The 12,408-nt window shown below is 37.6% G+C and overlaps 1 pseudogene; it reads left to right on the forward strand.

Annotated features, from left to right (window-relative positions):
- The first annotated feature begins 10,531 nt into the window (after positions 1 to 10,531).
- LOC110121749 (olfactory receptor 8U3-like) lies at positions 10,532 to 11,588 on the forward strand (annotated as a pseudogene).
- The last annotated feature ends 820 nt before the right edge of the window (positions 11,589 to 12,408 follow it).

A 12,408-nucleotide genomic window follows, 5' to 3' on the forward strand; every position in this document is an offset into this window, starting at 1 on the left:
ATTGTAGTAGTTTTCTTTCTTAATTGGGACTCAGAGTTTATGACTTTCCCAACTGTGTGTGAGGAGGTAACTGATGAGCTTGAGTCAAACCTACATCCTGCTCCAAAACCTGTAATCTTCCCACTGCAGCCTGCAGTTTGATCTCTCAAAGGAAGATGCTTCAAGGCTGAGGACAGATCATCCCTGAGGAATCAGATGATTACTTCAACACACTCAAACTTCACCCCATATTCATTAATCCTGAGTTGAAACTTTGTTTGTTGAAATTGGTTTCTATTAATACATTCCCATGAAAAAGCTGAGAAACGTCATTTTAATAAGTCTCCTTGAAACTGATTAAAAGGTAAATCTACCTTCAGCAATTACAGTAGGGAATTCTGTTTGCAGGGAAGTTTTGTAATAAGACCCAGAGAGACAGTTTCATCACTGACACTTAAGCACACTCTGACTTCAGTTTCTCTTTACTTAATGATCAGCAGTTATTCAATTAAAATAGACAAGTAAAGAATGGTAGCTACAAAAAATTATATTTTTCTTAGTTTTCCCAAATATTCTGAATTTTTGCAACCTGACTAGAAATGGAAATATTAACCTAATTTCTTTCATAGTATATATTATGGGCAAGCAATAGGCACTTGGGAACTTTTAAATTTTCTGGAGAGATACTTCATATTCACTAACACCAAATAATTTGGTAATAGAATCACTGATTAATTTTTTTTAATTCAATGCTGCTACTGTTTTTTTTATAATTCATATTTTTAACACATGAGGGAAGGTATTGCTAGAATGCATTAAAAGATACCAATGGGTTTAATACTTCCTTGAATTAAAAAAAAATCCTAAAGAGTCAGCTAGGTAAAAGCTAACTCAGATGGAGATACGATTGAAATAGCTAATGTAAAATATATGTACTACCAATGTGAGATGCCATATACCATGTGTGCATAGTTTGGATTAGGTGATAGTGTGTGAGCTGCAATAATTAGACAAAGTTTTGGTTTCTTCATAACTCTAGAATAGAAATTGTAACTAAAATATGATAAAAATGCTCATATTTATGGTTTGATCATTTTCTAGAAATTAGGGCACAAAAATTCATCACGATGGAAACAAGATATGAAGGTATCAAATGAAGTCCAGTCAGCGCCAGTGCCCAGCATCCAGTTGTGTCCGGCTCTTTGTTACTGCATGAATTGTAACCTGCCAAGCTCCTCTGTTCATGGACTTTTCCAAGCAAGAATACTCTAGTAGGTTACCGTTTCCTAATCCAGGGAAACTTCCCAGCTCAGAGATTGAACCTGTGTCTGGTATGTCTCCTGCACTGGCAGGCAGATTCTTTATCATTACCTGGGAAGCCCTCAAATCAGCTTACTCTGTGAAAACAAATAAAAAGCTTGCTTCAAGGAATAAGTCAAATTTTCAGCTTAAAAGTATCAGAGAAATAATTGTGTATGTGTGTGTGTAGGGTCTCCTACACAGCAGGCAGATGCTTTACCATCTGAGTTACAAGGGAAGCCCAAATAAAAGTTAAAAGAATACAAACGAAGGTATATGTAGAGAATTAATCATGAATAGCTGTATCCTCCTTCATAGTTAAATAAGAAAGATTGAAACGAGGTATATTAGAAATTAAGTACCAAAAACTGGGTAAAGAAAATAAAAAGCCTATGTAGCTTGATTTAGGAATTAAAAACAACAGCAACACAACAACAAAGAAAACATAATTAAATGGTGTCATTTTTTAGCCACTTTATCTGTAGTTTCTGACACAACTAGGGACTTTGTTGAGAAATAAATGAATTTCTCAAAAAGTTTTGGCAGTTTGACTCCCAAAAATACCAATCTCATTATTTTCAAAGAAGGTTTCCTCCTTTTTGTTAATTTAGTTAATTATTAGTAAAACTTAAAATTTACTAATGATTAGCATACAGTTTACTAAAGATTTAATGCTTCCCTGGTCACTCAGTGATAAAGAATCTGCCGGCCCATGAAGGAGACATGTGTTCAATCCCTGGGTCAGGAAGACCTTCGTCAGAATGAAATGGCAACCCACTCCATATTTTTATCTGGAAAATCCCATGAACACAGGAGCCTAGTGGGTTACAGTCCTTAGGGTTGCAAAGGAGTTGGAAACGACATAGCAACTAAACAACAACAATGATTTACTCGGCATAAAAGAGAAAATATTATTTTTAAAGAATGAGCTTGGCAAGTGAAAACTATATATATAATTATTAATGTTAGTGCAGAAAAAAATGTAAACTCTTACAACTCTGTTGAGAATCTTTATTGAGTCTCCAGTTTGTGTCAACAAACACATATAAAGAGACTGATAAGAGACCAAAACTTCTTCCCATATGATAAATATCAGAGAAGACAAAGGAACAAATCAACTAAAAGTTTGGTGTAATGATGAATGATAGCGGGGGGAAAAAAAAGTAAGTTAGGGAAGAGAAGTAATGTACTAGCAATTAATGCTGATGTGGCATTTCTGATAATACAGACATGATTCTAGATCTTTTACACAATTTACATCCTTTATATTTGCATAGTTTACACACACATTTAATCCTCAAAGCCACACCAGAAGCAGTTACTTTGTCCATTTTTGTTTCAAAGATGTTGAAAACAAAACACAGTGTGTTATATGAATAAGTATTGTCATGGCTCATACCAACAAAGCCAGAATTTGGGGCTCGATATCTGACTCTAGTGTTCTCACCTTTCACACTGTGAAAGTGTCCAGGGGGTGAAAGAGTGAGATGTCAAGGAAAGGTATCCTAGGCAGAGGGAAGAAATGCAAACATGGGGTCTCGCAGCTGGCTCTAGTGGGAAAGAGCAAGTTTGCCAATGCAGGAGATATAAGAGACATGGGTTTAATCCCTGGGTTGGGAAGATCCCCCTGAGGAAGGGCATGACAACCCACTCCAGTATTCTTGCCTGGATTATCCACTGGACAGAGGAGCCTAGAACACACACATGCAAGCTGCCATGCCCCAAAATATTAAAAAAAGAATATATATATATATATATGGATAGAAAGAAGGGAATGGGAGGAGGGGGAAGAATTAAGATAAATGTAGTCAGAAAGCCATAAACAGCCTAATCATTCCCATTTCTGTGGACCCCTGTAACTTTTTTGAAGTGATATTGATTAACCTAGAGCTTGTTATACAGAATGAAGTAAGACAGAAAAATAAATATATATTAATGCATATATATGGAATCTAGAAAAATGGTGCTGATGAACCTATCTGCAGGGCAGGAATAGAGACACAGACATAGAGAATGGACTTGTGGACACAGGAGGGGAAGGAGTTGTCGATCAGCCCCTCAGCATGTCCGGCTCTTTTCAGACCCATGGACTGCAGCATGCCAGGCTTCCCTGTCTTTCACCATCTCTTGGAGTTTGCTCAAACTCATGTCCGTTGAGTCAGTGATGCCATCCAACCATCTCATCCTCTGTCACCCCTTTCTCTTCCTGTCCTCAATCTTTCCCAGCCTCAGGGTCTTTTCCAATGAGTCAGTTCTTCATATCAGGGGGCCACATCATTGGAGCTTCTTCCTTAGTCCTTCTAATGAATACTCTGTGTTGATTTCCTCTAGGATTGACCGGTTTAATGTTCTTGCAGTCCAAGGGACTCTCAGGAGTCTTCTGCAGCCCCAACATTTGAAAGCATCAATTCTTAAGTGCTCAGCCTTCTTTAAGGTTCAACTGTCACATTCTTACATGACTATTGAAAAAAATCATAGCTTTGATTATACTGACCTTTGTCAGCAGAGTAATGTCTCTGGTTTTTGAGAAGTTGTCTAGATTTATTATCTTTTCTTCCAAGGAGCAAATATCTTTTAATTTTGTGGCTACAGTCACAGTCTGAAGAAATTTTGGAGCCCAAGAAAATAAAATCTAGCACTGTTTCCACTTTTCCCCCCGTCTATTTGCCATGAAGTGATGGGATTGGATGCCATGACCTTAGTTTTTTGAGTATTGAGTATTAAGCCAGCTTTTTCACTCTCCTCATTCACCTTTATCAAAAGGTACTGTAGTTTCTCTTTGCTTTCTGCCATTAGAACAGTGTCATCTGCATATCTGAGAGAGTGGGGCAGATTGAGAGTGTCATTGACATGTACATACCACCATGTGTATGATGGTTAGCTAGTGGGAAACTGCTGTAGGGGACAGGCAGCTCATTTGGTGCTCTGTGATGACCTAGAGGGATGGGATGGAGGGGGGAACTGGGAGGGGAACTCAAGAGAAGGAGATATATTTCTACTTAAAGCTGATTCACATTTTGTACAGCAGAAATCAACACAACATTGTAAAGAAATTATATTCCAATTCAAAATAAATTTGAAAAAAAAACATAAAAAAGAATCTGATTTCTATACTGGGTGAAATGGGCAACTATTGGAGGATTCTGTGCCAGGGAGTGAGATAACCTAATTTACTCTTTAAACAAATTACTCTGCTTTACAATTGACTGAAGAGAGAAAGGATGGAAACAGGGAACCTAGCTGAAAGGATGATGGATAAAACATGGAGTAGCATTCTAGCTGGCAAAATAAGTTGGATGCCAGATAAACTGGAAGAAAGCACCGACCTGAATTCCTCCAAGTCAAGAGTGACTCAAGGTATTTGCCTGGACCAACCATAGGATTCAGAGGATTCAGAGGAGTTTGAGAGGAACAGTTGAGAGGAGTTTGAGAGGAACAGACTTGAGAAAGGAAAGGGAATGGTACCAGAAACTCAGTTTTGGACACTAAATCTAAGATGCTTAGTGCACTACCCAGTAAAGACATCAATCTGATATTGAATATGAGAGTTTAGAATTCAGAATGTACTAAGGTGAAGAGTTACATTGGGTACAATTTGCATATGGACACTGTTAAATGGAATAAGACTGAATGAAATTAACAAGTAAAGGACAATGTGTAGATATAATCAGATGAAATTGACAAAGACTTGAACTTGTGTCTGTCCAACATTTAGTGGTCAAGGCAATGAAGAGAAACCAACAATGAAACTGAGGATGAACATTCAGGAAGAAATTCAGGGGGGGCATGAAAATTCAAATGTGAGAAAATTCATCAAGGAAGGAAAAACTATAGCAAATATGGTGATATATTAAATAGCATGATCTTGTTAAGTGGACTTTATATTGAATAATAGGAATGAAAGGATGACTGGAATGATTTCATGAGGAGTGGGAGGACATACACTGGAGGCAGCATACAAAGACAACTTTGCAAAGAACAGTGCTGCAAAAAAAGATAATTTTTCAGTAAAGTAAGTACAAGGCTATGTTTGTTTGTTTTTTTCAGTAGTCATGTACAGATGAGATGGTTGGACTATAAAGAAGACTGAGGGTCAAAGAATTTATTCTTTCAAATTGTAATGCTGGAGAAGATTCTTGAGAGTCCTTGGACTGCAAGGAGATCAAACCAGTTAATCCTAAAGGAAATTAACCCTGAATATTCATTGGAAGAACTGAATCTGAAGCTCCAATACTTTGGCCACCTGATGTGAAGAGCCAACTCATTGAAAAAAACCTTGATGCTGGGAAAGTTTGAGGGCAGGAGGATAAGGAGGTGACAGAGGATGAGATGGTTGGATGGCATAACTGACTGAATGTACATGAGTTTGAGCAAAATCTCTGAGGAAGTGAAGGACAGGGAAGACTGGCATGCTGCAGTCCATGGGGTTGCAAAGAGTCAAACACAACTTAGTGACTGAACAACAACAGAAAAAATGTTAAAGTAGACTTATTGTCTTACTCAACATTTCTATTTTTCGGTATTTAATCTTAAAAATACTGGATCATTCTAAACCAATCTTGAGTAAGAGGATTTATTATAGGATTAGTATTTTCTAATTTGTTGTTGTTTAGTCACTATGTCATGTCTGACTCTTTTGGTCACAAGTCATGTACATGGACTGTAGTCAGCTAGCAACTTCTGTCCATGGAATTTTCCAGGCAAGAATACTGGAATGGGTCGCCATTACCTTCTCCAGTGGATCTTCCTGCCATTTCCTTCTCCTTGGAATCTATCCCAGGGATAGAAATCGTGTCTCCTGTATTGGTAGGTGGATTCTTTACTACTGAGCCACCAGGGAACCATTTTATCAATTAGAAAAAGTGACAAAATATTAAAATTGGATATATAACAGAGTATTAGAACATATTTTGGAAATAATCTTACATGGTATATTAAATCCTGATATTGTAGTAGTAGTAGTGTTAGTCGATGGTGTCCAACTCTTTGCAACTCTGTGAACTATAGTCTGCCAGGTTACTCTGACCATGGAATTCTCCAGGCAAGAATACTGGAATGGGTTGCCATTCCCTTCTCCATGGGATCTTCCTGACCCAGGGATTGAACCCAGGTCTCCTGCATTACAGGCAGATTCTTTACCATCTGAGCCACCAGGGAAGCCCAGAATCCTGATATATCATCAGGCTTTTATATTTGTGAACCCTGAATTTGGCAATTCATCTAGGAACCATGGTTGGTGAATCCACTGATGCAGAACCTCTGTATTGGAGGGACAACTGTGCTATGCTATGCCGTTTTGTATAAGGGAATTTATCACCCCTGCATTTGGTGGGGAGGGAGGGGAGGTGTCCTAGGACCACTCCCCCCTGGATATTGATGAACTACTGACTTGCTGGGGAAAAAGGGGGGGCAGTATAAGTAGTAACTTGTCATATACTCTAAGAGCATATTTTAATAAAGGACATAAAATATGAAGGAAAATGAATTGTCTTGAAACTTAAAAGAGTAGTTACCTGTAGTGGATGACTTATACTGTATATTTTTCATATTTTTCTGTATATCAAATTTTATTATGATGCATACATATACATTTGACCTTTGAGCAATGTAGGATTAGGGACATAAACCCCACTGGTTGTAGAATTTGCCTTAACTTTGCATTAGATGTGCAATTCTTCATCTGAAGAGTCAATCAACTTTGGATAGAGTAGGACTGTAGTAGTATTTATTGAACACAAAATGGCATTTGAGTGGATCCATGCAGTTCAAACCCATGTTGTTCAGGTGTCAACTATACTTTATTTATGTTCTCAAAAAATTATCTTTTCATAAAGTAAAGCATATATAAAAACGTCCTATACCTATAAAATTTTCTAAAACTCTAAACTCATAGATTTTATTGAGTTATTTTAGTAAATGAGGTGATATTTTTAAAGTCTTGTTAATTATAAATTAATAAGAAAGAAATGGATTATTTAATTAATATTATTAGGGAAATTAGCTCACTGTGTGGAAAAACAATAGCTTAGATTCTTGCTGCAGGTCACACAACAAATTAATGTTATGTAATTTTAAAAGTTGAGTTTTAATGATATATGATGTAGACAGAGGGTATTTATTATTGTTAAGTCTACATGCAGCAAAGAATAAAGAAAACAACTTATGATTTACAACATCTAGGTGAAAAACACAGTTAGTAGATATAAAGCAAATAATTTGAATCATAATCCCTTCAACTAGGAAGGTCACATGGAATGGAAGAGACATGTAAACAAATGATGACAATGCATCAGAAACAGTTGGGATATTTAAAGACTTTACCACTTTTTTTTTTTTTTTTTTGCTTTTGCTTGTTTTGTTTCAGGCAACTGAATTGGACATGCACATTCAAGAATAACCACTTCAGTATTCTTACCTTTAGAACCCCATAAACAGTATGAAAAGGCAAAAAGATAGGACACTGAAAGATGAACTCCCCAGGTTGATAGGTGCCCAATATGCTACTGGAGATTGGTAGAGAAATAACTCCAGAAAGAATGAAGAGATGGAGCCAAAGCAAAAACAACACCCAGTTGTGGATGTAACTGGTGATGGAAGCAAGGTCCAATGCTGTAAAGAGCAATATTGCATAGGAACCTGGAATGTTAGGTCCATGAATCAAGGCAAATTGGAAGTGGTCAAACAGGAGATGACAAGAGTGAACATCGACATTTTAGGAATCAGTGAACTAAAATGGACTGGAATGGGTAAATTTAACTCAGATGACCATTATATTTACTACTGTGGGCAAGAATCCCTTAGAAGAAATGGAGTAGCCATCACACTCCGTAAGAGTCCGAAATGCAGTGTTTGATGCAATCTCAAAAAATGACAGAATGATCTCTGTTTCCAAGACAGACAATTCAATATCACACAAACACACACAAGAAAAAAACAGCAAGTGTATTCTCTGACCAGTCATGCTGAAGAAGCTGAAGTTGAATGACTCTATGAAGGCTTAAAGCTCAACATCCAGAAAACTAAGATCATGGCATCCAGTCCCATCACTTCATGGCAAATAGATGGGGAAACAGTGGAAACAGTGGATGACTTTATTTTTTGGGGCTCCAAAATCACTGAAGATGGTGACTGCAGCTATGAAATTAAAAGATGCTTACTCCTTGAAAGGAAAGCTATGACCAACCTAGACAGCATGTCGAAACGCAGAGACTACTTTGTCAACAAAAGTTTGTCTAGTCAAGGCTATGGTTTTTCCAGTAGTCATGTATGGTTGTGAGAGTTGGACTATAAAGAAAGCTGAGCACTGAAGATTCAATGCTTTTGAATTGTGGTGTTGGAGAAGACTCTTGAAGAGTCCCTTGGATTGCAAGGAGATCCAACCAGTCCATCCTAAAGGAGATCAGTCCTGGGTGTTCATTGGAAGGACCGATGTTGAAGCTGAAACTCCAATACTTTGGCCACTTGATGCTAAGACCTGACTCATTATGAAAGACCCTGATGATGGGAAAAATTGAAGACAGGAGGAGAAGGGACCGACAGAGTATCAGATGGTTGGATGGCATTACTGACTTGATGGACGTGAATTTGAGTAAGCTCCAGGAGTTGGTGATGGATAGGAGAAGCCTGGCATGCTGAAGTTCATGGGGCTGCAAAGAGTTGGACATGACTGAGTGACTGAACTGAACTGAATCAAGGATTACTGATTTCATGATGATATCATTATAGTTTATTTTTGCTTATTTTTAAAAATTAATTAATTTATTTTAATCAAAGGCTAATTACTTCACAACATTCTAGTTTAAAATAAGACCTATTGTTACCTTTGTCTTTATAGGTTTTTTTTTTTTTTTCTAATTGACGCTTTCTAATCATAGTTGCATCCTGGAGAGTCAGTGAAACTGGTGCAGTCATCTCTGGGGAATATTAGGAATTAACTCCCCAAGGAAAGGAGACTGTACTTTATAAAGGCCTGCTTTACACATTCAGTTACCCTGGGTCTTCCAACTTTCAGGGGAAAATTTCTTCTACAACCAAGTAGGTCAAGAGATACTGTCGGTCATTTCCATAACCCTTGTTTTCCAAGCCTCTACACTTATCACAATTTAAAGGAAAGTAGAAGACCCTGTCTAACTCTGCTTCCACTGGATGAAGCTGACATGTATACACAATAATGAAATACTTTCTTAGCCCACCCCAAATAAAACATCCTGTTTGACTTCTGCCCAAGACTTGGGCTTCCTTTAGAAGAAAACACTTTGTTGATGAAACTGTGGAAGCCAATTCCTAAGGAAGAAGAGCATTTGTTTGTATGAATGTTGTCTTTCTCTTGAGGGAAACTTTTGATCTTTAAAAAAATTTGCCAAAAGAGACATTTGTGGCTGAAAGTAGTTCACAAAGTAGGGAGGTTTGTTTGTTTGTTTGTTTGTTTGTTTTTTGTGTGTGTTTTTCTTCTAAAATTGATGAGGCTGTGTGGATTTGGCTTCTTTTTCCTTTTATTACAAAGAAGAAATATAAGAAAATAAACCTGATTTCAATGTATGCTCAAAGAAAAGTAACTCAATATCAAAATTTCTGCTAATTACCTCTAAAATATCCCAATTTGATATTTATCATGGAAAACCAAAGTGAGATTCAGTTCAGTTCAGTTCAGTCACTCAGTCATGTCCGACTCTTTGTGACCCCATGAACCACAGCACGCCAGGCCTCCCTGTCCATCACCAACTCCCAGAGTCTACCCAAACTCATGTCCATTGAGTCGGTGATGCCATCTAACCATCTCATCCTCTGTCATCCCCTTCTTCTCCTGCCCCCAATCCCTCCCAGCATCAGGGTCTTTTCCAATGAGTCAACTCTTCGCATGAGGTGGCCAAAGTATTGGAGTTTCAGCTTCAGCATCAGTCCTTCCAGTGAATACTCAGGACTGATCTCCTTTAGGATTGACTGGTTGGATCTCCTTGCAGTCCAAGGAACTCTCAAGAGTCTTCTCCAACACCACAGTTCAAAAGCATCTAGAGTTATTATATTGCCATTATGGAAATGGGCAAATGATGTTCAGATCAATATTTTATCATTTTTTTTTTCCATTCTTTTGCCAGAATGGTGAGCTGTAGTGCCAGTAGCTCTTCTAAGATGTCTGTTCAGGAAGACAAGTTAGTTGAAACAGAACTTTCACAATCTGGGTTTTGCCTCCAGCAAGAGGAAAATAAATGAATGGGGGAAAACAGTTTTCACATCACATTTTATGTGTGTACTTATGTATAAGTATGCATGTGTTTGTATATATGCATATTGGGATCAGGGTGATTCCATAACCAGGGTGATGGAATTCATTCTTTTGTGTTTTTCAGTCCAGAGAGAGATTGAAATCCTTCTCTTTCTTCTCATTTTAGTGGTATATGCTCTAACTCTGGTGGGAAACATTGGCATGATTTCCTTAATCCGGTTGGATCCTCACCTTCACACACCCATGTACTTTTTTCTCAGTAATCTGGCCTTTGTAGACTTTTGTTACTCCTCATCAACAGCCCCAAAGTTCCTGGAGACCCTCCTGACCAAGCGCAGGCCCATATCTCTCTGTGCATGTGCACACAGCTGGGCTTTTTCCAGAACTTCTTGATTTTGGAGATGTTCCTTCTTGCAGTAATGGCTTATGACTGCTATGTGGCCATCGGCAATCTTCTTCTCTACGTGGTGATCATGTTCCAAAAGGTGTGCATGCAACTGGTAGCAGGCCCTTACTTATACAGCTTTTCTGTTGCTTTCCTCCACATAGTTGTTACTTTTCAAGAGATCTACTGTGGCCCCAGTGTTATTAATCACTTCTATTGTGATGATGTTCCTTTGCTGGCTCTTGCCTGCTCAGACACCAGCCTCAGAGAGGTCTTGATTTTTATCTTTGCTGGATTCAACACGATCAGCTCTTTGACCATGGTCCTTATTTCTTACCTATACATTGTGGCTGCCATCCTGAGAATTCAATCTGCAAAGGGAGGCGCAAAGCATTCTCATCCTGTGGTTCTTATCTGACTGCTGTCACTATATTCTATGGGACTCTGATCTTCAAGTATCTGCAGCCCAAATCAAACCATTCCCTTGACACAGACAAAACGGCCTCTGTCTTCTACACAATAATCATTCCTATGTTGAATCCCATGATCTACAGCCTGAGGAACCAAGAGGTAAAAAATGCCTTGAGGAAAGCCTTTGAAAAATATTATTTTCTGTCTCTAATAAACATTAAAATGTATCTTGTAACACTGACTGTCTTAGAACTATGCCACATGCAGATATGTTGTTTTTATTATCTTTGATAGATTATTTTATTTTCATCATTTTTATATGAGCAAAATAACTTTGCACAGGTGTTCTATTTTTTATGTAATTTATGAATAAGATGAAAGGTTTAAAAAAAGGAAGATAAAAAAGGTTTTTAGCAGTCACAGTAGAGTGTATTAAATATGGTAAGAGTATACATCATATTTGAGCAGGGGCACCTCAGATTGAGTGAAAAGCAAGAAGGAAAAATATCTTCTTAAAATTGAGATTGTAATTAAGTTCACGTGATAAGAAGTGAGTGAGGTTATGTTAATTGCTTTTGTCCAACTTAAAAGAAAATATATTTTAAAGTGCTTATGCTTTACCAGAGGGGGGTAATAAACCAAAACATATAGAGTCTAAAATAAATAAATAAAAGACTATAATGCATATTTTGAACAAATTGCTACTATTTGCATATGTGACACTTGACAGTTTTGACCTGGAGAGTTTCTATTTAACTGATAATAAGATTTAGCCACTGCTTTAAAAAATGTTTCTATTTTATACATTGTGGAGACAGAAAAAGGGAAGTGATAAAGTAAGTTTCTTGTCCATCCCCACGTCATTCCATGCAATAGCAATTCCTCAACTGTACCCTGTCTGCTAAAAATCATTCCTCTCTGCTTCTGACTCCCACTAGATTCACCGTTGGTCACTCTCTATAATTCCATGGTTCTCATGTTGTTCAAAATGATGTCATTTTTCACCCTGCAGATCTGGGAATTAGGGTTGGCTTTTGGAAAGTCATACTCTCTTTTTCTGTATCAAAATGAAAATGCAGACATACTCCTATATTCCCCCAGCAAAACTTAG

The sequence above is a fragment of the Odocoileus virginianus genome, unplaced genomic scaffold, assembly GCF_023699985.2.
Source record: "Odocoileus virginianus isolate 20LAN1187 ecotype Illinois unplaced genomic scaffold, Ovbor_1.2 Unplaced_Contig_113, whole genome shotgun sequence".
Lineage (NCBI taxonomy): Eukaryota > Metazoa > Chordata > Mammalia > Artiodactyla > Cervidae > Odocoileus > Odocoileus virginianus.